Raw genomic sequence first — 24,699 nt, 5'->3', positions numbered from 1 at the left:
TTTTGCTGGAACTCTTGTGCTTTTTGATGCTCCAACGGATGTTGGCAATTTGATCTCTGGTTTCTCTGCCTTTTCTAAATCCAGCTTGAACATCTGGAATTCTCAGTTCATGTACTGTTGAAGCCTGGCTTGGAGAATTTTGAGCATTACTTTACTAGCATGGGGGATGAGTGCAATTGTGCAGTAGTTTGAACATTCTTTGGCATTACCTTTCTTTGGGATTGGAATTAAAAGTGACCTTTACCAGTTTTGTAGCCACCGCCGTTTTCTAAATTTGCTGGCATATTGAGTGCAGCACTTTCACAGCATCATCTTTCAGGATTTGAAGTAGCTTAACTGGAATTCCATCACCTTCACTAGCTTTTTCATAGTGATGGTTCCTAAGGCACACTTGACTTTGCATTCCAGGATGTCTGGCTCTAGGTGAGTGATCACAGCACTGTGGTTATCTGGTCATGGAAATCTTTTTTGTATAGTTCTTCTGTATATTCTTGCCACCTCTTCTTAATATCTTCTGCTTCTGTTAGGTCCATACCATTTCTGTCCTTTATTCTGCCCATCTTTGCATGAAATGTTCCCTTGGTATCTCTAATTTTCTTGAAGAGATGTGTGCTGCTGCTAAGTCACTTCAGTCATCTGACTCTGTGTGACCCCATAGACGGCAGCCCACCAGGTTCCTCTGTCCCTGGGACCCTTCAGGCAAGAATACTGGAGTGGGTTGCCATTTCCTTTTCCAATCCATGCATGCATGTATGCTAAGTCACTTCAGTCATGTTAGACTCTGTGCGACCCTGTGGACAGCAGCCCACCAGGCTCCTTTGTCCACGGAATTCTCTAGGCAAGAGTACAGGAGTTGGTTGCCATTTCCTTCTCCCAAAGAGATCTGTAGTCTTTCCCATTCTATTGTTTTCCTCTTTTTCTTTGCATTGGTCACTGAGGACGGCTTTCTTACCTCTCCTTGCTATTCTTTGGAACTCTGCATTCAGATGGGTATATCTTTCCTTTTCTCCTTTGCCTTTAGCTTCTCTTCTTTTCTCAGCTATTTGTAAGGCCTCTTCAGACAACCATTTTGCCTTTTTGCATTTCTTTTTGTTGGGGATGGTCTTGATCACTGCCTCCTGTACAATGTCACAAACCTCCATCCATAGTTCTTCAGGCACTCTGTGTATCAGATCTAATCCTTTGAATCTATTTGTCACTTCCACTGTATAATCATAAGGGATTTGATTTAGGTCATACCTGAATGGTCTAGTGGTTTTCCCTACTTTGTTCAATTTCAGTCTGAATTTGGCAATAAGGAGTTCATGATCTGAGCCACAGTCAGCTCCTGGTCTTGTTTTCACTGACTGTATAGAGGTTCTCCATCTTTGGCTGCAAATAATATAATCAATCTGATTTCAGTGTTGACCATCTGGTGATGTCCATGTGTAGAGTCTTCTCTTGTGTTGTTGGAAGAGGGTGTTTGCTATGACCAGTGCATTCTCTTGGCAAAACTCTGTTAGCCTTTGACCTGCTTCATTTTGTACTCCAAGGTCAAATTTGCCTATTACTCCAGGTATCTCTTGACTTCCTACTTTTGCATCCCAGTCCTCTATAATGAAAAGGAAATCTTTTTAGGCTGTTAGTTCTAGAAGGTCTTGTAGGTCTTCATAGAACCTTCAGCTTCTTCAGTTCAACTTCAGCTTCTTTAGCATTACTAGTTGGGCATAGACTTGGATTACTGTGATAGTGAATGGTTTGCCTTGGAAACGAACAGAGATCATTCTGTAGTTTTTGAGATTGCATCCAAGTACTGAATTTTGGATTCTTTTGTTGACTATGATGGCTACTCCATTTCTTCTAAGGGATTCTTGCCTACAGTAGTAGATATAATGGTCATCTGAGTTAAATTCACCCATTCCAGTACATTTTAGTTCACTGATTCCTAAAATGTCTATGTTCACTCTTGCCATCTCCTGTTTGACCACTTCCAATTTGCCTTGATCCGTGGACCTAACAGTCCAGGTTCCTATTGCAATATTGCTCTTTACAGCATCAGACTTTACTTTCATCACCAGTCACATCCATAACTGGGTGTTGTTTTTTGCTTTGGCTCTGTTTCTTCATTCTTTCTGGAGTTATTTCTCCACTCTTCTCCAGGAGCGTATTGAGTATCTACCAACCTGGAGAATTTATGTTTCAGTGTCCTATATTTTTGCCTTTTCATACTGTTCATGGGGTTCTCAAGGCAAGAATATTGAAGTTGTTTGCCATTACCTTCTCCACTGGACCACATTTTGTCAGAACTCTCCACCATGACCCATTCATCCTCTGTGGCCCTACACAGCATGCCTCATAGTTTCATTGAGTTAGACAAGGCTGTGGTCCAGTTTGATTAGTTTTCTGTGATTGTATTTTTCATTCTCTCTGCCCCCTGATGGATAAGGATACGAAGCTTATGAAAGCTTCCTGATGGGAGAGACTGACTGAGGAGGAAACTGGGTCTTGTTCTGATGGGTGGGGCCATGCTCAGTAAATCTTTATTGGTTGGGCAAAACATTTTCCTCATAGGTTTGTTGCAAAGATTAAGTAGAAATAACACATAGAGCACATAGTACTGGGGCGCACTTGTCATACAGTAAGTAGGCTCTTAAAATAAGACTCCTAGTTATTATGGTTGTACGTTTGCCTACTTTTGGTGACAAAGATTAAGGCCTAGATTAGATATGGCCTCTAGCCCTGTACATGCTAATAAGAAGCCTGGCTGATATTTAAATAGAGCATGACATTTGTTTAAAGCCTAAGTGAAATGGTTTTTATAATATATAGTCATACTTTGGATGACTTTTCAGAAATTTGAATCTGTTACGTACCTAAGGAAATGAAAAAGCCAAAAAACTCTGGCATCTGGCCTAACGGCCTAAATTCTTTTGGGTTAAGACAGTTTGTCCTCTTTGTTCTTGTTTAATAGAAGTTAGGTCCTGACCGCAGCTCATTTCTATATTGGTGCATCTCTGGGATGCCTCTTTGAGTTTGCAGAGCACAGCACACAGAGGATAAACATGACCAAGGCATCATAGTTATGAAAATGGAAGTCTTCATAACTAAAATTGAGTTTCACCCATTCATTCACTCAATAAATATTTCCTGAGCTTTGTGTACCGGGAACACATAACTGCAGACACTGTATTGTGACAATGACAAGACTGACAAAACTCTGTCTGAGTAGAATCAGACAATAAATAAACACACAAATAAATAATTACTGTTTGTGGTAATTATGATGAAGTAAGCAAGCATGGTGCTGTGATAAAGACTAAGTAGGTAGAGAAGGCTTCTCATAGGAGACAGTGTTCAAGATGAGACCAAAAAGCCAGCCAGGTCGAAGGGTCAAGAGAGAAGCTTTCCAGACAAAGGCAATGATAAGAGTGCTGAAGTGGGACAGAGCTGGAAAAATTTTAAGAACTTCTAGAAAGTCAGCATGGCTGGTGTATAATGAAGGAAGGAAGGGAGATAAAGGCACGAACCACGTCACACAAACCTTTAAGGTGTTTGAGGATTTCTGAAATCTATGGGAAATCATTGAGGACTGTGAAATAGGGGAGTGACATGAGCTGGGTTACATTTTCCAAAAAAAAAAAAAATTAAAGAGAACAGATGAGAAGGGGCAAGAGTGGGTGCAGTGGGGCATCTATGAGATGGCACAGATGAAAATGAATGGTGGCTTAAAACAGAAAAGACTAGAGACTTTCAGGATACATTTGGGAAACAGAGCCAATAGGACTTGCTGATAGACTGTGACGACGGAAGAAATGGAAGAACCATAGTTTCTAGCTTTCGCAACTGTTCCAGTGGTTCTGTCATTTTCAGGGAAAGGGAAGACTTTAAGACGATCAGCTTAGGAGTTTGGTGAAGAGGGAATCACATGTTCCCCTTTGGAATGTCGTTACATTTGGGATGTCAGCAAGACAGGCAAGCAGATATGCCAAAATGTCAGCTGGATATGGGGGAAAGTGTAGAACTTAGAGGATACTGCTAAGCTGGAAACAAAAGTTTGAGACTCTCTGGAAGTTCATGTGTGGTATTTGAATCTACAGAGATGGATAAAAATCTTGCAGAGAGAGGAATAAGAGAGCTCAAGATTTGCCTTTGAGGACTCCAAAATTAAGACAATTGTAGAGGAAGAGGAATTAGCAGAGGAACCCAAAAAGCTACAGCCTTGAGGTAGGAGAAAAATTGTAAGACATATCTGTAGAGAAAAGCAAACAAACAAACAAAAAACTAGGAGAGACGAGTGTAGAAATGAAGTATTCCACTGTACTGAAATCCATTTTAACCCCGAAGTTTCCCTATATGATAGACACCACCACCACCATAGGGCAGTGTTGACCTTTGCTAAATCTTTTATCAGTGTCCGATGGGCAATTTATTTAACTTTTTTAAAAAGTAAATATAGAAGCTTTATTATTATTTTTTAGTTTCAGCTATATTGAAGTATGTTTAACTTATTTAAGCTTTCTGAATATTAGTTTTCTCATTTGTAAAATAGGGCAATACATGCATTTCATTGGCATTTGTACACACTGAATAAATTAATTAATATAAGTTATTCACAGAACACTCGGTATACAGAGCTCAATAAATAGAAGCTATTATTATGAAATAGCATTGTGTTTAGAAACCAGAAGACCCACATTCTAGTGATTTTAATATGGATCCTACATTTAGCAGTTGTTTCCTTGGACAATAATATTTATTTGATTATCAATTTTTTCACCAGTAAGTGGGGAAATAATTTCTGTCTTGCCCTTCTTTCTCATAGGGCTGTCCAAAGGATTAAATGGCATAGTGAATAAGAGGAGGATCTATAAGCCATTCAGTGCTCAGGAGATATGAGGGATTTCCCTTTGTCCAGTATAATTTCTATTTGTCTGGTTTTCAAGTCAGTCAAGTGTCTATACCTTATGAGTCCTGGGAATATGTTTGAGGAAGGCAAGTGACAAAACTGGAAAATGAAGCTTTTTAAATAGACCTAAGCTTATCAGATTTAAGTTTCAGCTCTGCAACACTGTGTTTCCCTTACTCTCTTTTAAAGGGATCTGCATGTATCAAGATATTAATACAAGGAGAAGCAACCAGTTCCTGAGGAGATGGGCTATCTTCCCAGGATACCTAACCCACTGTAGATGTCAAAAATTTAGCCTTTGTTGGATTGAGAATGCAAGGCCAGCATAACGCATAAGAAGAGGAATGCTTCTCCCAAGTTATGACCACGTCTCCCTAGCTCTCTATGACTCAGGAAGAGTCATTGAATGGGAAAAGGGAAGTTAGGAAGAAGAAAACAAGGGGGAAATAGAATGATGCTTGGAGAGAGAGAGAGGAAGAGAAACTCTTAGAATTTGGAAGGGGAAATACCATCCTCAGATTAAATTTGAGGCCTTCAAAAGGTGCTGGAAGGAAAGGATGTTGGAAGGAAGGGTGCTGCCTCTGGACCCATCGTAAGACTCATGAGACATTTGCTAATGAAGAAGCTAAATCTAGAGAGGTAAAATGACTAATTCACGGTTACTTGTAAAGACCGACACTTTAGCAATCACTGGTGATTTTCTATGGTGTTTAAAAGTAACAACAAAGTCTTGACATTATCTTTGATGTCTCTCTCTCTGTCTCTCACACTCAAATTCTTCCATGAACAATTTCTTTTGAACGCATTTTATAATATATACAAAACCAGACCACCTCTCATCACCTGCACCACTACTATCCTACACAAACCATCCATCCTCATCACTCCCCTGAATTAATGAATGGTTTCATGTTTTCCCCTTGTCCCCCAGCAGAGTGAGCTCTGTAAAAACTTAAGATCATGTTACTTCTCTGTTCAACACATTCACTGGCTTCCCATCTTACTCGGAGTAAAATTCAAAGAGTTAACCATCAACTAGGAAGCCCTGTGTAAAGCCGCCCCCCACATGCTTCTTTCATTTCATATCCCACCACTGCTCCTTGTTCCCCTCACTCCATTGCAGCCACAATATCTCTGATATTCCTTTGACAAAAGCAGCATGCTGCTACCTCAGGACCTGTGTACTTGGTGGTTCTGTTTTCCGAAACACTCTTCCCTCAGATATCTGTAGCTCACTTCTGACTCCTTCAGTTCTGTTCCACGGTCAACTTATTGGACCACCTTCCCGACCAGCCTCTTTATTTAGTGCATACATGTACTCAGCCCTCCAGTCCTCTACTTCACTGTATTCCCTTCTAGCATTGTCACCTTTGTACATGTTTTATATTTGTTATCTGGCTTCTTTTACTATAATATAAGGTCTACAAGAAAAGAGATTTGTTGGTTTTTTCAGTCCTTAATTTCAACAATGAGGTACCACTTCATGCCAGTCAGAATGGCTGCGATCCAAAGGTCTACAAGCAATAAATGCTGGAAAGGGTATGGAGAAAAGAGAACCCTCTTATACTGTTGGTGGGAATGCAAACTAGTATAGCCACTATGGAGAACAGTGTGGAGATTCCTTAAAAAACTGGAAATAGAACTGCCATACAACCCAGCAAACCCACTGCTTGGCATGCACACCGAGGAAACCAGAATTGAAAGAGACATGAGTACCCCAGTGTTCATCGCTGCACTGTTTACATTAACCAGGACATGGAAGCAACCTAGATGTCCATTGGCAGATGAATGGATAAGAAAGCTGTGGTACATACACAGTGGAGTATTACTCAGCCATTAAAAAGAATACATTTGAATCAGTTCTAATGAGGTAGATGAAACTGGAGCCTATTATACAGACTGAAGTAAGCCAGAAAGAAAAACATCAATACAGTATACTAATGCATATATATGGAATTTAGAAAGATGGTAATGATAACCCTGTGTGCAAGACAGCAAAAGAGACACAGATGTATAGAACAGTCTTTTGGACTCTGTGGGAAAGGGCGAGGGTGGGATGATTTGGGAGAATGGCATTGAAACATGTATAATATCATATGTGAAATGAATTGCCAGTCCAGGTTCAATGTAGGATACAGGAAGCTTGGGCTGGTGCACTGGGATGACCCAGAGGGATGGTATGGGGAGGGAGGAGGGAGGAGGGTTCAGGATGGGGAACATGTGTACACCCGTGGCAGATTCATGTTGATGTATGGCAAAACCAATACAATATTGTAAAGTAAAATAAATACATAAATAAGTAAAATGTTAAAATATTCTAAATCTGGTATGTCTTACGCACTGAACAAATAAATGTTTGTTGAATGAATGAATAAATGAATAAAAACTTGTGACTTAGAACAAAAGGAGCAAACATATTAGGAATTTTTAAAAGATGTGGAGATACCTCTTAATTCTATTATTTCCCAGCCATCAGCCTTTAGGCACATTGTCAGACTCAGTTTCTCTGGCCTATTGCCTATAGATGATACCTGACTGCATTCCTGATAGAGATGTGAGGATTAAAGAAGACATTGAATTTAACTGAAGTCAGGACAAGGGAATTAACATTTATTGAGTACCAGCTCCATCTAAGAGCTGGAACCAGTACACAATATCATTCTCATAACACTCTTGTAATGCAGGTATCATTTTCCTATTTAACTGGGATTAATCCATAGCTCAGAGAGTTGTTATCTGAACAGTAAGTGGTGGAGTTATGGTTTTCATCTAGTGCCCTGTGGCCCTTCCATTCATGTCATTTTCACCAACCCACCTTCAGATGTTGGTTGCTATTTTCAGGACACCATCAGGAGCCAAGTGTGGAAGCCAGAATTGCATATTGAGTTGTCATCAAATCTTTATAAAATGGGAAAGAAGGGATCTTAGCCAGTGAAACTTGTCTCCATATGGTTAAATCTTGTAAAGAAAACTTGGAGCTGAATCTCCTGAAAGAGCTCTAGCTGGCCTGGAGTACCAGTAACGGACTACTCAGTCTCTGCCTGACTATTCAGAGCCACTCTGGGGCTTTGGGGGGCTACCTTCACCTCCATTCTTCAGCAGATATGGCATCTGCCACTTGCTGAAAAAACTCTATTTTACAGGCTTCCTTCATGTGCCAAAATATGGAGGAAGAAGAGGCAGGCCAAAACAAACTCATGTCTTTCTTTCTCAGCTCTATCTGGTCCTTTCTAATGCATGCTGTGATTCCTGCCCAGGGCTCAAGGAATTTCATTTTTAGCTCTTCTGCATCCTAAATACTTCTCAGTGAATGAAGTCTTCTCCCCTTCATGTGTTCTGTGCCATTTGGGTCCAGATGGGTCACCTGTCTTAAAGAGATACTGCTGATTCTGACAGAAGTTTCCATGAATGTGGGTCTCTATATCACTGGTCTTCATTTTGGTTGTACTGGTGGGGAAAAGTGCTTTTTCAACACAATGAATTGCTTGAACTAGCAATTTCCCATTTGTTTCTCAGCTTAGGTAGGGTGGCAAGTCTGGTCAAGTAAATAGGTTTCTTGGAACAATAGTTCTCACACTTTTCATGTTCAATGTATTTTCAGTGACTCAACTAAAAGACTCATTTGGCAACAGTAAACAAGTCAGCAGCAATTACTGATTGGTTGGAACTACAGAAAATAATGTTGTCTCAGACTTTAGGGTTTTTTGGTCTCACAGCACCACTGTTGCTGTTTGATAGAAATACTGACTATCTTGACTACTCTTTCTTATATACACAGAAGACAATATTCTCAGGTGTTTCATAAACATTTTTTTCCTTAGCATCTGCTTGAATCTGCAATACAATCCTTCCTGGTTCACAGGAAGTTTTGCTCTGCCCTGTATCGCTGTGTCATGTTGCACAACCCACTGAATGCAATACTTAATCTGACAGGCATTGTCAAATAGAGTATTTTAGTGAGAGACAAAATATATTGGCATATTGATCAAAAATTTGTAACACATCCAATTTTTTTGATACATATATATTCTGTATCACGTTGTAAAACTTTGGTCTGGACAAATGTAATTCAAGATTCTGACTTTCTGTTCTCTTTTATTTTTTTTCTCCTTTACATACAATTGTATTTAACTTATGATTTAGCCAAGATGATTTGTGGGGGTTTTTTTTCTCCCTAAATACCAACATTCTTTTTCTCTAAGTCCAACGAGGTCACAAAGACAGTAATATCTAAATACAAGTCTGGTTCACAATAAAGAAATCTAATATGAAGAAAGTGCATTAGTGAAAAAAAATTGAGTTTGATTCCCAGTCATTTGGTAATTGGGTAGTATTAATCTGAAATTTTCATACTGGCATCACCGACTCAATGGACATGAGTTTGGGTAAACTCCGGGAGTTGGTGATGGACAGGGAGGCCTGGTGTGCTGCAGTCCATGGGGTCGCAACAAGTTGGACACAGCTGAGCGACTGAACCGAATTTTATCTGAACTTATATTCCTTCATCTGTAAAATAAAGATAAAATGCTACCATCCTATGAAGATTGGATGAGATAATATATGGAGTATATGTGTCATCAGTTCAGTTCAGTCACTCAGTCATGTCCAACTCTTTGTGACACCATGGACCACAGCATGCCAGTACTCCTTGTCCATCACCAACTCCCGGAGTTTACCCAAACTCGTGTCCATCGAGTTGGTGATGCCATTCAACCATCTCATCCTCTGTCGTCCCCTTCTCCTGCCTTCAATCTTTCCCAGCATCAGGGTCTTTTCCAATGAGTCAGTTCTTCACATCAGGTGGCCAAAGTATTGGAGTTTCAACTTCAACATCAGTCCTTCCAGTGAACATTCAGGACTTATCTCCTTTAGGATAGACTGGTTGGATCCCCTTGCAGTCCAAGGGACTCTCAAGAGTCTTCTCCAACACCACAGTTCAAAAGCATCAATTCTTTGTCACTCAGCTTTCTTTATAGTCCAACTCTCACATCCATACATGACCACTGGAAAAACTGTAGGTTTGACTAGATGGACCTTTGTTGGCAAAGTAATGTCTCTGCTTTTTAATATGCTGTCTAGGTTGGTCATAACTTTCCTTCCAAGGAGTAAGCGTCTTTTAATTTCATGGCTGAAGTCACCATCTGCAGTGATTTTGGAACTCCCAGAAATAAAGTCAGTCACTGTTTCCACTGTTTCTCCATCTATTTGGCGTGAAGTGATGAGACCAGATATGTGTCAAAGTGCTTAATTAATATTAATTTCCTTTTCTTTATGGCCTTCGTCTCTTCTGGGTATCTCTATGTGCCTGCTGGTGCTGCTGCTGGACTTAGGTTAGGTTTAAAGGATGGATGTGCTGTAATTGACAGCCAAACAGTAAGTTTGTTATGCTGTCCTCCTGAAGTGGCAAAAAGATGCCTATTAACTCTTTTCTTAAGATGTTAAACATAGCCCCCTCTTTTTATAAACCTGTTTTTTTTTTTTTTTTTTCAAGAAAATCTCAGTAATTCCATTCTCCCTTGGCATGGGTTCTTCTAATTCTGGGCATTAGATCTGAGGAAGAAGGAGAGCACAAGAGGGAAAGTGGGGTAAGAGCCAATAAAAAGGTGCATTATCAAGCTGGCCATGCGTGGTATCAAGTGACAATGTTACCTGATCCATGGGACTTTCTTCTAAGAGATCAGAAAAACAATTGCTTCTCAAGTCAGTCCTTCCAGGAAGGGAAGGAAGGAGAATTTATTCATTAGCTCCCATTTCTTATTGATCAAATGCTTACTCCCTAGGACATTTGTTCTTTAATACTTCTGAGTTAATCATATGTGTTACTTAGCAAGGCAGTTAGGTTGTGCCCACATGAAATGAGTCAGTCTCCAACCAGAGTTTGTCAGTACTGTGGCTATTGGTGTTGGAACAAGACAGAAACAAGTGTGGCAATGATAGAAACAGATCAAGAGAATCTGAAGCAACCAGAAGTATAATATGATACAATCCACCCTCATGCTCTATTCAGTTCAAGTCATGTGCTCTCATTATATCTAGCTACCATTCTGAATTAAGAGACCTCTCTCTCTTTCATTTTTCTTTCTTGTTTTGGTAGGGACAACATGCTGTCAGCTTCAACTGATTCCAAGGGTATAATAAATATAATCTCCTTTCTTCACCATCTATTCCAGAATTCTCTCCCTTTCAGTTGCTTGCCTGCTGGAGTGACCTCATTCTGAAGGTATTCATGATGTATTCATGATGGCCTTGCCTTTATCAGGCTATGGTGCTACAGCTGATCATTTGCCAGGTATGAAACAACCAAAAGATACCTCAGTGAATTCCTGGGTTGCTGAAATATCCTTTTTTATTCCTATCATATAGCAGCAATTCTGGATTTCTTCACATGATAATGAGGATCAGTAACCCTTGACAAGATATTAATATCTTTCTTTGCCTGATGTTTCTTGGTATAAAGAATTCAAAGTGAACAGGTAGGTCCTACCTTCGAGTTCAATAGGAAATTTTCTGTGTCATTTGATAGAAGTACCCTTCCATTCCACTCTAGCTATCTGATCCCCAGGAACCACTCTCTCTAATCCTGTAGAACCTAAGATCAGAAAGTACAAATTCTGAGAGTTTTAGGAATTATTGTGAAAGAACCCATTTGTATTTTGATCCTGTGCTTCCCAGAGCCATTTATTCTTACTATTTAGGATAAAGCATTACCATGTATCTACCATTTAGCATCACATACCCTTCATCTTGGACTGGAAGAAACAGAAGCTGGAATCAAGATGGCCGGGAGAAATATCAATCACCTCAGATATGCAGATGACACCACCCTTATGGCAGAAACTGAAGAGGAACTAAAAAGCCTCTTGATGAAAGTGAAAATGGAGAGTGAAAAAGTTGGCTTAAAGCTCAACATTCAGAAAACGAAGATCATGGCATCTGGTCCCATCACTTCATGGGGAATAGATGGGGAAACAGTGGAAACAGTGTCAGACTTTATTTTTTGGGGCTCCAAAATCACTGCAGATGGTGATTGCAGCCATGAAATTAAAAGATGCTTACTCCTTGGAAGGAAAGTTATGACCAACCTAGACAGCATATTGAAAAGCAGAGACATTACTTTGCCAACAAAAGTCCGTCTAGTCAAGGCTATGGTTTTTCCTGTGGTCATGTATGGATGTGAGAGTTGGACTGTGAAGAAGGCTGAGTGCCGAAGAATTGATGCTTTTGAACTGTGGTGTTGGAGAAGACTCTTGAGAGTGCCTTGGACTGCAAGGAGATCCAACCAGTCCATTCTGAAGGAGATCAGCCCTGGGACTTCTTTGGAAGGAATGATGCTAAAACTGAAACTCCAGTACTTTGGCCACCTGATGCGAAGAGTTGACTCATTGGAAAAGACTCTGATGCTGGGAGGGATTGGGGGCAGGAGGAGAAGGGGACAACAGAGGATGAGATGGCTGGATGGCATCACTGACTCGATGGACATGAGTCTGGGTGAACTCCAGGAGTTGGTGATGGACAGGGAGGCCTGGCGTGCTGCGATTCATGGGGTAACAGAGAGTCGGACACGACTGAGCAACTGAACTGAACTGAACTGAACTGAACCCTTCATCCTACAGGAGAGCAGTCAATCCTGAGTTGGTGCCTTAGTTGAAACTCCAACAAGGCTTTCAAATGTTCTTTTAGATAGCTGCTCTTGATGAAGGATGTACATTGAAGACCAGTGATTCTTGCAGTTTTGCATCTATAGTAGCACTTCCTTTGGCATCAAAAGGGATCTTGCTGAAAGGAAATGTTGTATGGAATGTGATGCTAATAGATCAGGCATCCTGTGAGCTAGCTAGATAGTGGTGCTGAGGAAAGTGCAAGGGAAGAAAAGCTAACATCTTTAGTAGATTTCTATTCCAGAGAGATAAAATCATTGCCCTTTTCATGGTTGAACTGGCACATTATAATTGACCTACTGCTTAAATTGAGGTTGCCTCAAGGGATGGTGCCATATTGATGGTTGAGATTTGGTCTCTTCTTCTAAGAAACTGGGTGGATGTTCGCCATGGCAGCAGCTATGTCGGTCTTGATTAGAAGTACATGCTGTTAGACCCATTCGATGTCTTCATCCCTCCATATGGCCATTCTGTCAATTGGCCCATACATGAGGCTTTAGGTTGCTAAGGAAAGGAAAAAAACGACATCTTTAGAAAGTCATTCTGTTCGCTTAACTGTTGAAAGCTTCCTCTGCAGCGAATACTTTCTAATGAGCATTTTTGTAAGACACAAAGATCTGCACACTTTGTGACTACTTTTATAGATTTGTTTACATATCTCATCCCCAGAACTACTAGTCCTAAAACTTCCAGTGTTATTTGTTCTAGGCCCCTCAACAACTAGCCAAGTCATGCAACCATTTACCAGGAGTCTAAATACCTCAAGCTACATCTCCCTCCATTAGCCCTGGATGACCAAGTGTACTGATAACAGATCTGCCCACTGGGAGAATTTCTCTTTACCACTGTCCTCTAGAAATACCTGAGTGGAATTGTAATGGCAGTTGTCCATTTTCAGTCAGTGTTAACATATTATGCCAATCCATCTGTGAACTAAGCCCCAGTTCTCTCTTGTGACAATTGCTTGTAGGATATCCCCCTATGAACTACAGATTTGAGTTTTAGAAGAGGCATTGATTCAATGGGGATAGATAATGGGGAAGTCTGAGCTGTTTATGCAATGTACTTGTGCCTTTTCAAGTCACTTAAGCCCAAGCTCTATTGTACCATTTACATGGAATAATGAATTGTGTTGCACCTGCTTGAATTTATGCCATGGTGAATTAAACAATATCTAGCATGTAATGGGCAGTTCTGGTCACACAGTCTTTGATATCAGTACTCAGTCCCTCCTGGGTCCAGTAGGATTCCAGCTGTTGATTTTCAAATAGAAAGTTGTTCTCTGTTGCAAAAGCCATGACCTTATTCTCAAGTTCTAATTGGAGACAATGTAGCAACTTTCCTATTGACACATGCTAGGTTCTCCACTGAGCACTCTTTTACCAATATTGCCTTTAGTTTATGGCTAAATGGACTTGGGTTCACAGCCTCAACTTGCTATGAACCGCTCTCTTGCTCTGAGTTCCATGTGAAATCGTCTTATAAGTAACCTGATAAACGGGATGGAGCAATGTTCCTGAGTGCAGTGTATGTTGCCTCCAACACCCAAAGAGGCCAACTTAGTGCTGGTGGGTATAAGTCTTTGTTAATGGTAGGAGGTGCAAGATGATGCAACAATTTGTTCTTATCTTAGAGATGTGCTTTCCGGTAGAGTAGCCACTAACCCCATGTGACTATTTTAATTTAAATGAATTAAAAATTTAAGAATATTTTAAAATTCAGTCTCACTGGCCAGATTTCAAGTGGTCAAAAGTTACATGTAGCTAATGGCTATTCTGTTGGACAGCACAGACACAGAAGATTTCTATTATCTTGGTGCAAAAGTAATTACAGTTTTGCATTGTTGAACTTTGCTGTTTGATATTAGAATACATTCTTAAGTAAATGTGGTTATGTCATACATTATTTTAATATGCATTTCTCACTTTATGTTTTTTTTTTTTTGCCATTGCCTTATTACTTGCTGCTTATTTTGTATTTATTTTAGACTAGGGAAATGATGTTAGACAAAAAGCAAATTCAAGTGATTTTCTTATTCAAGTTCAAAATGGGTCATAAAGCAGTAGAGACAACTCACAACATCATCAATGCATTTGGCCTAGGAACCACTAATGCACGTACAGTGCAGTGGTGGTTCAAAAAGTCCAACCATTTGAGAATAGTCATTGAGGCTAATCTTCTTACAACCACACAAGACGTTGCTCGAGAGACAAAGAACTAAACAGACATTTCTCCAAAGGAGACATACAGATGGCTAACAAACACATGAAAAGATGCTCAACATCACTCATTATCAGAGAAATGCAAATCAAAACCACAACAAGGTACCATTTCACGCTGGTCAGAATGGCTGCTATCAAAAAGTCTACAAACAATAAATGCTGAAGAGGGTGTGGAGAAAAGGGAACCCTCTTACACTGTTGGTGGGAATGCAAACTAGTACAGCCACTATGGAGAACAGTGTGGAGATTCTTTAAAAAACTGGAAATAGAACTGCCATATGACCCAGCAATGCCACTGCTGGGCATGCACACTGAGAAAACCAGAATTGAAAGAGACACTTGTACCCCAATGTTCATCGCTAGGACATGGAAGCAATCTAGATGTCCATTACCAGATGAATGGATAAGAAAGCTGTGGTACATATACACAATGGAATATTACTCAGCTATTAAGAAGAATGCATTTGAATCAGTTCTAATGAGGTGGATGAAACTGGAGCCTATTATACAGAGTGAAGTAAGTCAGAAAGAAAAACATCAATACAGTATACTAACGCATATATATGGAATTTAGAAAGATGGTAACAATGACCCTATATGCGAGATAGAAAAAGAGACAGATGTAAAGAACAGACTTTTGGACTCTATGGGAGAAGGCGAGGGTGGGATGATTTGAGAGAATAGTATTGAAACATGTATATTACCATATGTGAAATAGATCACCAGTCCAGGTTCAATGCATGAGACAGGGGTGCTCAGGGTCAGTATACTGGGATGACCCTGAGGGATGGGGTGAGAAGGAGGTGGGAGGGGGGTTCAGGATGGGGAAAATATGTACACCCATGGCTGATTCATGTCAATGTATGGCAAAAACCACTACAATATTGTAAAGTAATTACCCTCCAATTAAAATAAATAAATTAATTAAAAATAAAATAAATATCCCTGAAAAAAAAGAAGTTGCCCAAGAGCTCATTGCCAACCATTCAATGGGCATTCAGCATTTGAAGCAATTGGAAAGGTGAAAAAGCTCGATAAGTGGGTGCCACATGAGCTGACAGCAAATCAAAAAAATTGTCATTTTCAAGTGTTGTCTCCTCTTATTCTATGCGACAGCAATGAACCATTTCTTGACAAGATTGTGATGTGTGACAAAAAGTGGATTTTTATGACAATTGACGACAACCAGTGCAGTAGTTGGACTGAGAAGGAGCTCCAAAGCACTTCCCAAGGCCAAACTTGCACCAAAAAGAGGTCATGGCCACTGTTTGGTGGTCTGCTGCCCGTCTGACCCACTACAGTGAATCCTGGTGAAACCATTACATCTAGAAGTATGCTCAGTAAATCAATGAGATACATGGAAAACTGAAACACCTGCAGCTGGCATTGGTCAACAGAAAGAGCCCAGTTCTTCTCCACGACAACGTCCAACTGCACGCTGCACAATGAACATTTTAAAAGCTGCACAAATTGGGCCACGAAGTCTTGCCTCATCTGCCATATTCACCTGACCTCTCGCCAACTGACTACCACTTCTTCAAGTATCCCGACAACTTTTTGCAGGGAAAATGCTTCCACAATCAGCAAGAGGCAGAAAATGCTTTCCAAGAGTTCATCAAATACCAAAATGTGGATTTTTATACAGGAATAAACAAACATTTCTTATTAGCAAAAATGTGTTAATTTTAATGGGTTCCTATTTTTATTAATAAAGATGTGTCTGAGCCTAGTTATAATAAGTTAAAATTCATGGTCTGAAACCTCAATTACTTTTTCACCAACCTAATATGATGGCAAAAGTTGTATTGCACAGCACTGCCTTTGAGGCTGTGTTCCTCCATGGCAGTTTAAAATTTGAACACAGGTCTATATGGTGCTTGGAGAAGGAAATGGCCACCTACTCCAGTGTTCTTGCCTGGAGAATCCCAGGGAGGGGAAGCCTGGTTGGCTGCCGTCTATCGGGTCACACAGAGTCAGACATGACTGAAGCGACGAAGCAGCTATATGGTGCTAAAGCCCATGGTTTTTCTACTTCAGCAAACTGCAGAGAGTCTGGGTCTAAGCAGATGTTTTCCTGCTATTCAAGGGCAACATGGGCTCTCCAATTAGATTTTTGTGCAACTAAGTTTTGGTTCATGCAAAAATTCTCTTTGCATTCAATAAACGAAAAAGGCATTTTATCTAAAGGCCAGGTCTGCAGTGGCAGCTCTCTGTATCTGGTCGCTCTTTCCGGGCTACAGTAGACTCAGAAATCAGTTTTCTTTTTAAAGAAAGTTTTCATTCAGCTCAGAAATATTATGCATTTTCAAAGAAATAAGGTTGACTAGAATTCTATGGCAGACAGTGGAATCTCTGTATGCTGCAGTTCTGCATTTCTATCTGTACTCTATGAAAAGCGAGGATCATTGTCCCTACAGAATGCAGCTAAATGACAGCTGGAGCATGAATGGACAGGAAAAACACTCTCTTCCCTCTAATAACACCACTTATGGCAGACGGACAGGGTTCTCTTCTGAATGTGGTAAAGAGATGCTATTATGATAAGAGTAATTATTATATATTAGTTAAAATTCCATTTAGGGAGTGTTATGTTGCTGCTACTTTAAAAGAGGTTTGCTAGCCCTCCAAGTTTAGGGATGAGATTAATTAGTGTCAATAGAAGGATCTCCAAGATAAAAACAAATTAACCCTCCTTATCCAGCCTTGCCTGGGTGTTCTTGAGTTGCTGCTTCCTTTGTGACAGAGATAGTGTTTGGTCTGATCTATTCTGATTGGAGAGAAAGGATGGAATGCACATTTGATTTGCTAAAGGGCATCTGATGTGCCAGCCACCATGATAGGTACTTTAAAAAAAGAAAGAACTTTTGAACTAGGATTTCCTGCCGTTCCCACTGAGCCTACTGGAGAACTTTGCTAAACTGAGGGATGTGAGCCTAAGACTATATTTTTGACATAAATTGGATCATCTCTTTGCGTGGCCCCTCCCAAGCCATTCCTGACTATTTACTTCCATTTCATTCCAAAAGGCAAAAGAAAACAGGGGATTAAAAACACTTCTGTTGTTTCTTTTAACCTCTTCCATGAATACTAAAGACATCTGCTTCAGGATTCCTGGTTTGAAAGATATTTTTAAAATATGGCAGGTCCAATTCCTACTGAAATAATGTTAATAACTTTTATCCTTTGTCCAATCCCACTGGCTATAATATTTCATCACCCTTCCCATCAAATATTAATACTTTGAAGTTGTAGCCCAGATTTTCCGAGACAGACCTCATTTCATATACTGCAGCTATTGTCAAGTAAGGCAAATTATTACACATGTACTTAAATGTATTTTGATTTTATAAATCTTTGTGAGATTTATCATGTAAATAAGTTCAAAAATAATTAAAAGAAAATCTATGGCATGTTCCTAATTTTAGTTTCCAAAAATATATGCCCCTATCACCCAAATCTTGACCTATCCCATATATTTCAACTAGTTTTGCTGTGTAACTTTAGACTATTTATATAACCTCACTGAGACTCAGTTTTTTTTTAATACTATAAAAAAGGATAATAAGATTCATTTCATAAGATTCTATGAGGATCAAAATGAGATAATGTATAAAAGCATGAGTGACTTTCCCTTCAGGGCAAGATTGAGTTAACAGGGACCAGATTTACCCTCCTGGTTGAAACAACCCAAAACTGGCTCAAATACAAGAGGCAATAGTTTTTCAGACACTGGGCAACAAGCAGCAAAGGACAATAACTTCTGAAAGACAGGAAACAAATGGGGTAAACTTTGTGGTTGTCCCAGCTTACTCCCTTTAAAGAGATTCCAGGCGGTCGAGGCAAAGTGAATTTCAGAGCAAAGAATATTGTGAGGAATAATGAATGTCATTTCAGAAGAATAATGGGGTCATTCCAATAGGAAGATATAGCAATCTTAAACACATAAGCACGTAATGACAAAGCTTCAAAATACATGAAGCAAAATACATGTTCTCCTTGACGAACACCAAGGAGAAACAGATCAATTCACAGACAGTTTTCTTTTCTTAAACAGCTTTCAGTTTTGACTGGGATGAAAGATTTGTCAATAATGTGATAGATTAGAAAACTGAAAATGTTTTAGAAGTAATGCTATTAAAAATAACAAATAAAAAAATGAATGAAGAGTGGCTAAGCTGCATTTACTAGAGAGGAGATTTGGATAATGGAGTGACTTGGATAGGGAGAGGCAGAAGTGGAGTTTTGTAGGGACGTGCTGGAAGGGACCATTGGCAAGACCAGGGTGACCTTTGTATAAGATGACAAGGTATTTAAACAGTAGCGGCATAGGGCAAGCAAGGGAGAGAGATGCAAGATACCCAGCAAAAATATTCTTTTCTCCTTGCCACAAACACTCTCCAGACTAACCATTTTGTGAGACTGCCTCCCTTCAAGGTTTAGCCAGATGCTCATCATAACTCAGTTTCACCTGGATAAAAATCTAAAAGGATGAGTTATTGGTTTGAATAGGCTGTTGCCCAGAATTTAGTGGTATAACACAATAAATATTTTTCTTTCATGAAACAATCGAATCATGTTCTGCTATATGTGGTCTTTCAGGAACACTGGCTGCTTTTGTCTTGAGTTTGTGCTCCTCTTTCCACTTTTCAAATTCTGTCTATTTAGCTAGTGGATGGGGAAGAAGAACCAGGAATGCATGAAGGAGGTTTTTATATTTTAGGCCCAGAAGTACCTCATGTCACATAGGCTCACAGTCTCTTGGTAGAAATGTAGACAAATGGCCTCAACTAACTGTAGGATGTGGTCTAGTCATGTGCCCAGAGTAAAAGCAGGGCCCTGGTGCTTGTAAACACTAGCAATCTCTATAACAGATGTCCCATCCCATTTACTGATGCTCTGAAAACCACTGTACTCTGTTGAACTAACTCCCTAACTCCCAATTTATTTTCTGAATGAATTTAATGTTTTTGTTAATAGTAAATACGCATGGAAAGAATTTGAACTGGAGTCAAACATCAGTATTTTCTAACATCACTGAATGGAAATAAAACATTATACAAAGACATAAACAGACTGATATAAAAATATATCACCAAATCTCAGAATGTCAGAGAAGAGTGAAAGACTCTTAAAAACCATCTAATTTGGTCTCCTAATTTTGCAGCTAAGTAAACTGAGACCAAGAGAGGCTAAATTATGTGTCCAAATCTCTGTAGATAATTAGTAAGAGAGCTGGGGTCAAAATCTAATTGGTGTGATCTCATGCTTTAAATTACCAACAGGAATTTAATGCATCAAGATAAAAAGTCTTCATGTTATACTTTCAAAAGGCAGAAAACAATTAAATAGTTTTGAAACCTAGTGGGTCTTTAAATTACACAGTTGTACAAAGGAAACTTTTATTTTTGATGGGGATTTTGCTGTTTTAATTGATGAGATGATAAGTGTTTACCAGAGAAATGCCTGCTGCCCAGAGATGAAAGAATTGTTATAGCAGTCAGGGTGGGGCTCTTTCTGTAAGAAATAGGAGGCCATTTTTCTTGGTTTTCACAATTACAAATTTAGATCAAGTCAGAAATCTGAAAATGGATAGTCCTTTGTTTCTAGGATAAGAACATTTCTCAGTTCTACAGAAAGACTTGCTTTGTAGTGTTATGTTCTTTTCCTTAGTCTAATCTAGGTGCTGCAGTTTCTTTTGTCTTCTTCCTCTTTTGTATACAACCCAGTATCTCACTTACTGGCATTTGACACTAGGGACTCTGTATGAATGGATTTTCTTTCTTTCTTTCTTTTTTTTTACGTTTTTTTTTTATTGTATTTTTTAACTTTACAATATTGTATTGGTTTTGCCATATATCAACATGAATCCGCCACAGGTATACATGTGTTCCCCATCCTGAACCCTCCTCCCTCCTCCCTCCCCGTACCATCCCTCTGGGTCGTCCCAGTGTTGCCAGTCCAGGTTCGATGCACGATGCACTGGATTTTTTTTCTGAATGAAGTTTACCTGCATTAACAAGATTTATTAGTTTTACAGGAAAGTTTATGTAGACTATATCATGTACTTATCTATTACCTTAAAAAGAACCGCAGTGCCTCCCCTTTAATACAGAGATTAGTAATGGAAAGCAGAGGTCTGGAGCCAGACTGCTCAGGTTTAAGACCTGGCTCTGACTCTTTTCAGTTGTGTCACTTTAGGCATGTTACTTAATTCTTCATTCTTCTCTTAGTTTCCTCGTTTGTAAAATGAGAATAATATTTAGTGCATTCAGCTTAAAGTAGTTGTGGACATTAAAAGTTGATATATGAGACACTTAAAGCAGTGTCTTATATATAATAAGTACTAGTATATATTAGCTCTAAGCATTATAGCCTACCTTGTGGAGGGTGTGAAGGAGAATAGATATTAGTTAATAGAAAACACAAATACGTTTTCTAACTTATGAGAAGTTAAGGAAAAGTACTAAATGCTATTAATGTGTTAACAAAGGAACTAGATTTAGCCTGGTAATGTATTAATAGTATAGAATTCTTTATATCTTAGTTTTTCCTACTGATACATAAGTTGTGTGAAAGCAAGAAGCATGTCTTAATTCTCCTTATGTAATTGTCAGTGAGCAGAGTATCTAGTGCATAGCAGGGACTCAAGACTACCTTGGAAAGAGAGATTAAAGGAAAGGGAGGAAAAAAAAAATCTTGATTCTACAGGTATCATCATGAGACTATAAAGATGTTGGAGGCAAGTATTCTGCAGAGGGTAGAGAATTAATCTCCCTGGTGACCCTCATCTGCAGAGATGTAGGATCTTGGAGGTCACAATTCTAGTGATTCCGGGCATCTGCAGCTTAATGAGGATGTATCCATTTATGCATTAATGCTCATTCACATGGTTCAAAGCAGTCCCTCAGGTCTTCCCGGAGGACTGGTTTGCTTATTTTATACAGGGTTCTTAGAATATGCTGACATGTTTAATAATCAGGGAGTCTTGACTGGGGGAGTGCTTATCTTGGGGAAAGCCAGTGAGCTATGTTTGAAGGCAGGCTTTCCTTCTCTCTTGGGAGTTAAACAGTTTGAAAACAGGCTGCCTTCAGCCTTGCCTAGAATCCAGAGTGAAGGAGAAATATAGGGATGCCGTATCAAAGGGGCCCTGCTGTTCTCCTGGCCTGAGGGTGAATTCACTCCATAGGTCATCTGGTCTGAGAGTGCTGCCCTTTTTTAAGGAGAGGAGAGAAGGGAGGAGCAGATGGCTAGGTGCCTTGCTACAGGTCACACAGTGGCCAAGCCCAGAGACCTCAGACTCCTATGCTCCCAGTCTGATACCCTACACCTTAACAAGTGAAAATTTGAACCATATGAAACAACTTTTTAAATCTGCAAATGACTAAGGAGGGAGAAAGAGGAGGCTGTATTGTTTGAACCTTCAACTTTAAATTGCATCAACATGGATAAAAACCTATTTCAAAATAAGACAATCAAAACAGTTAAAAATTTGCTAGGCATCATTCTGAGAGTTTTATATGTGTAAGTTCATTTAATTCCCATAACAGCACTATGACCTGGGTTCTATTATTATCCCTCTTTTACAGATGAAAAAACTGAGGCATAAGAGGTTAAGCCATTTGCCCCAGGTCACTCAATCAGGAGACTGAAGAGTTTAGGATAAAGATTTAGTTAAACATTAAAGGAAAACAGTGTCACTGCTGCTGCTGCTGCTGCTAAGTCGCTTCAGTCGTGTCTGACTCTGTGCAGCACCATAGATGGCAGCCCACCAGGCTCCCCCGTCCCTGGGGTTCTCCAGGCAAGAACACTGGAGTGGGTTGCCATTGCCTTCTCCATGTGTCACTATTGAATACTTAATACTAACTTTGTCTGGGTGTACATCTCTGTCCCTTTAATCTGTCCCATCCATGGTAGGGACAGACCTTTCAACATCATTATATTGATAAATAAAAGCTATTCTAAGAGAGGCGGTCAGGATCCACAAGAGAGTCTTGTTTTATTTCAGGAGCTCCACTCAGAAGACACCTGGAATGGGGCTCATCCCAGACTCAGCCAGGAGGGACAGACCTTAACCTTGGCTGGGACCCAGAAGGCAGAGGATAGAAAAGAAAAAGGAAGTAAAGAGGAAATAGAGAAAGCAAACTCTATGTGGACTGAAATACAACCTGCTGGGAAGACTGGAAAACGGTTTAGAGTCCTCTGGATGCCAGATGTGTTCGTGACCCAGCTACAAGGAAACTGGACTCTTTCTGGTCACGTTGGATATCTGCATCCGCTTCTAAGTGTTGTATTGCATAAAGGTAATACTTTATCTCATCCAGCTGTCAAAATAACCCTTTCAGCTAAATATTATATTCCCTTTTATACAAATAAGTAGGCTGAGATTGAGCTAGTTTAACTCATGTCAGGGGGCTAGTACCTGGAAAGGACCTGAGACTCCAGTCTGCAGTTTTGAAACTGATACACTTTCCCTTACCCTGAAAAGTGAAGTGAAGTTGCTCAGTCGTGTCCGACTCTTTGAGACCCCATGGACTGTAGCCTGCCAGGCTCCTCCATCCATGGGATTTTCTAGGCAAGAGTACTCGAGTGGGTGCCATTTCCTTCTCCAGGGGATCTTCCCGACGCAGGGATCGAACCCCAGTCTCCCGCACTGCGGGCAGACACTTTACCGTCTGAGCCACCAGGGGAGATGCTGGTTAAATATCCAGCTGAGCCTATAAATGCTTCCTTTTTCCTCATAAGTTAGCTGAGTTAGGGCACTAGTTCTGTAAGTCTTCCTCAGTTCCTCTTCTGTATCTCAGCCCCTCCTCCCAAGGCCTCAAGCCCTGATGCTGCCCTAAAGGAGGCCAGTGAGGCCAGAGCCACACTGGTAAGTCAGGAGAGGGCACATGACTGGGCCCAGACAGGGCATCTCAGTGAAGAACACAAGAGTGTCATGGGCTCCCAGGGGCCTTTTCATTGCCCAGGTCTTCAGTAACAGACTATCAGTAATGTCCTAAAATAGACAGCATCAAACAGTCCTGGCCTTGGCTTTGAGTTGCCACCAAACCAGGAGGCAGCTCAGGAAGCATTAGCACATTTTGCTCTTCTAGGAATAAAAGAACCACAGATGTGTCCTTGAGTCTGTTAAACAATGTTAACTAAGGGAGGGGTCAGGAGAGAGGTATGTGTGGTGGTTTCTGGGCAGGAGATGAGAGAAGCCACACGGCTCATTTGTCCGGCACTAATGGATCTAAAATGAGGAGCCTTGATGCCAAGGGGACTGCTGTCTTGAAATGAGAAGGACTGAGAACAAGGGAAGTCCATTAGAGTCATGTTTGTATTTCTCCTCCTCTGAAGCTGGATTTTAGGCTCACAGGGAGAAAAGACCAATGATTTCCATCCTTAAGAGCTTTGCCCATTAGTGTCAAATTATTCCAGGAGGGAGAAGGCAGAAAAAAAAAAAAAGGCAGCAGAGTAAACAGAGGATTTGGAAGTGTGCTATGGAGCTTCTTTCCTCTGTCCCAGCCAGAGCTTGACCTCTTAGGAAAATGATTAATAGTTGATAATTGGGGCAGGGAGCTTCCCTCGTGGCTCAGAGGTAAAGAATCCACCTGTCAATACAGGAGATGTGGGTTTGATTCCTGGGTCAGAAAGATCCCCTAGAGAAGGAAATGGCAACCCACTCCAGTATTCTTGCCTGGGAAAGTCCATGGACAGAGGAACTGGTGGGCTACAGTCCGTGGGGTCAAAAAAGAGTTGGACATGGCTTAGCGACTAAACAACAATTGGGGCAGGGGCTTGTTTTCTCACCCTCTACACATTCAGGCTCTTAGCAAGAGATGGCCTTACTTACATGGCCTACTAACTACAAAGTCATAAAGACTCATCAAAATTGCAATGTACCCTAGCTCTGATCAATCATTAACTTCACCAAAACAAAACAGTCTTGATC

At 40.2% G+C, this 24,699-nt stretch overlaps 1 long non-coding RNA gene across 1 annotated transcript in view; it reads left to right on the top strand.

The window, feature by feature from the left end:
* LOC138986077 (uncharacterized) overlaps positions 1-23,048 on the top strand; it is a 50,927-nt gene extending 27,879 nt beyond the window's left edge. The window contains exon 3 of the long non-coding RNA XR_011462971.1: positions 22,771-23,048. This is a non-coding gene — a long non-coding RNA (uncharacterized lncRNA). The remainder of the gene's footprint in view (positions 1-22,770) is intronic.
* Positions 23,049-24,699: the final 1,651 nt, after the last annotated feature.

This window comes from Bos mutus, chromosome 3 (genome assembly GCF_027580195.1).
Source record: "Bos mutus isolate GX-2022 chromosome 3, NWIPB_WYAK_1.1, whole genome shotgun sequence".
NCBI lineage: Eukaryota > Metazoa > Chordata > Mammalia > Artiodactyla > Bovidae > Bos > Bos mutus.
This window is presented reverse-complemented; position numbering and strand designations above follow the sequence as displayed.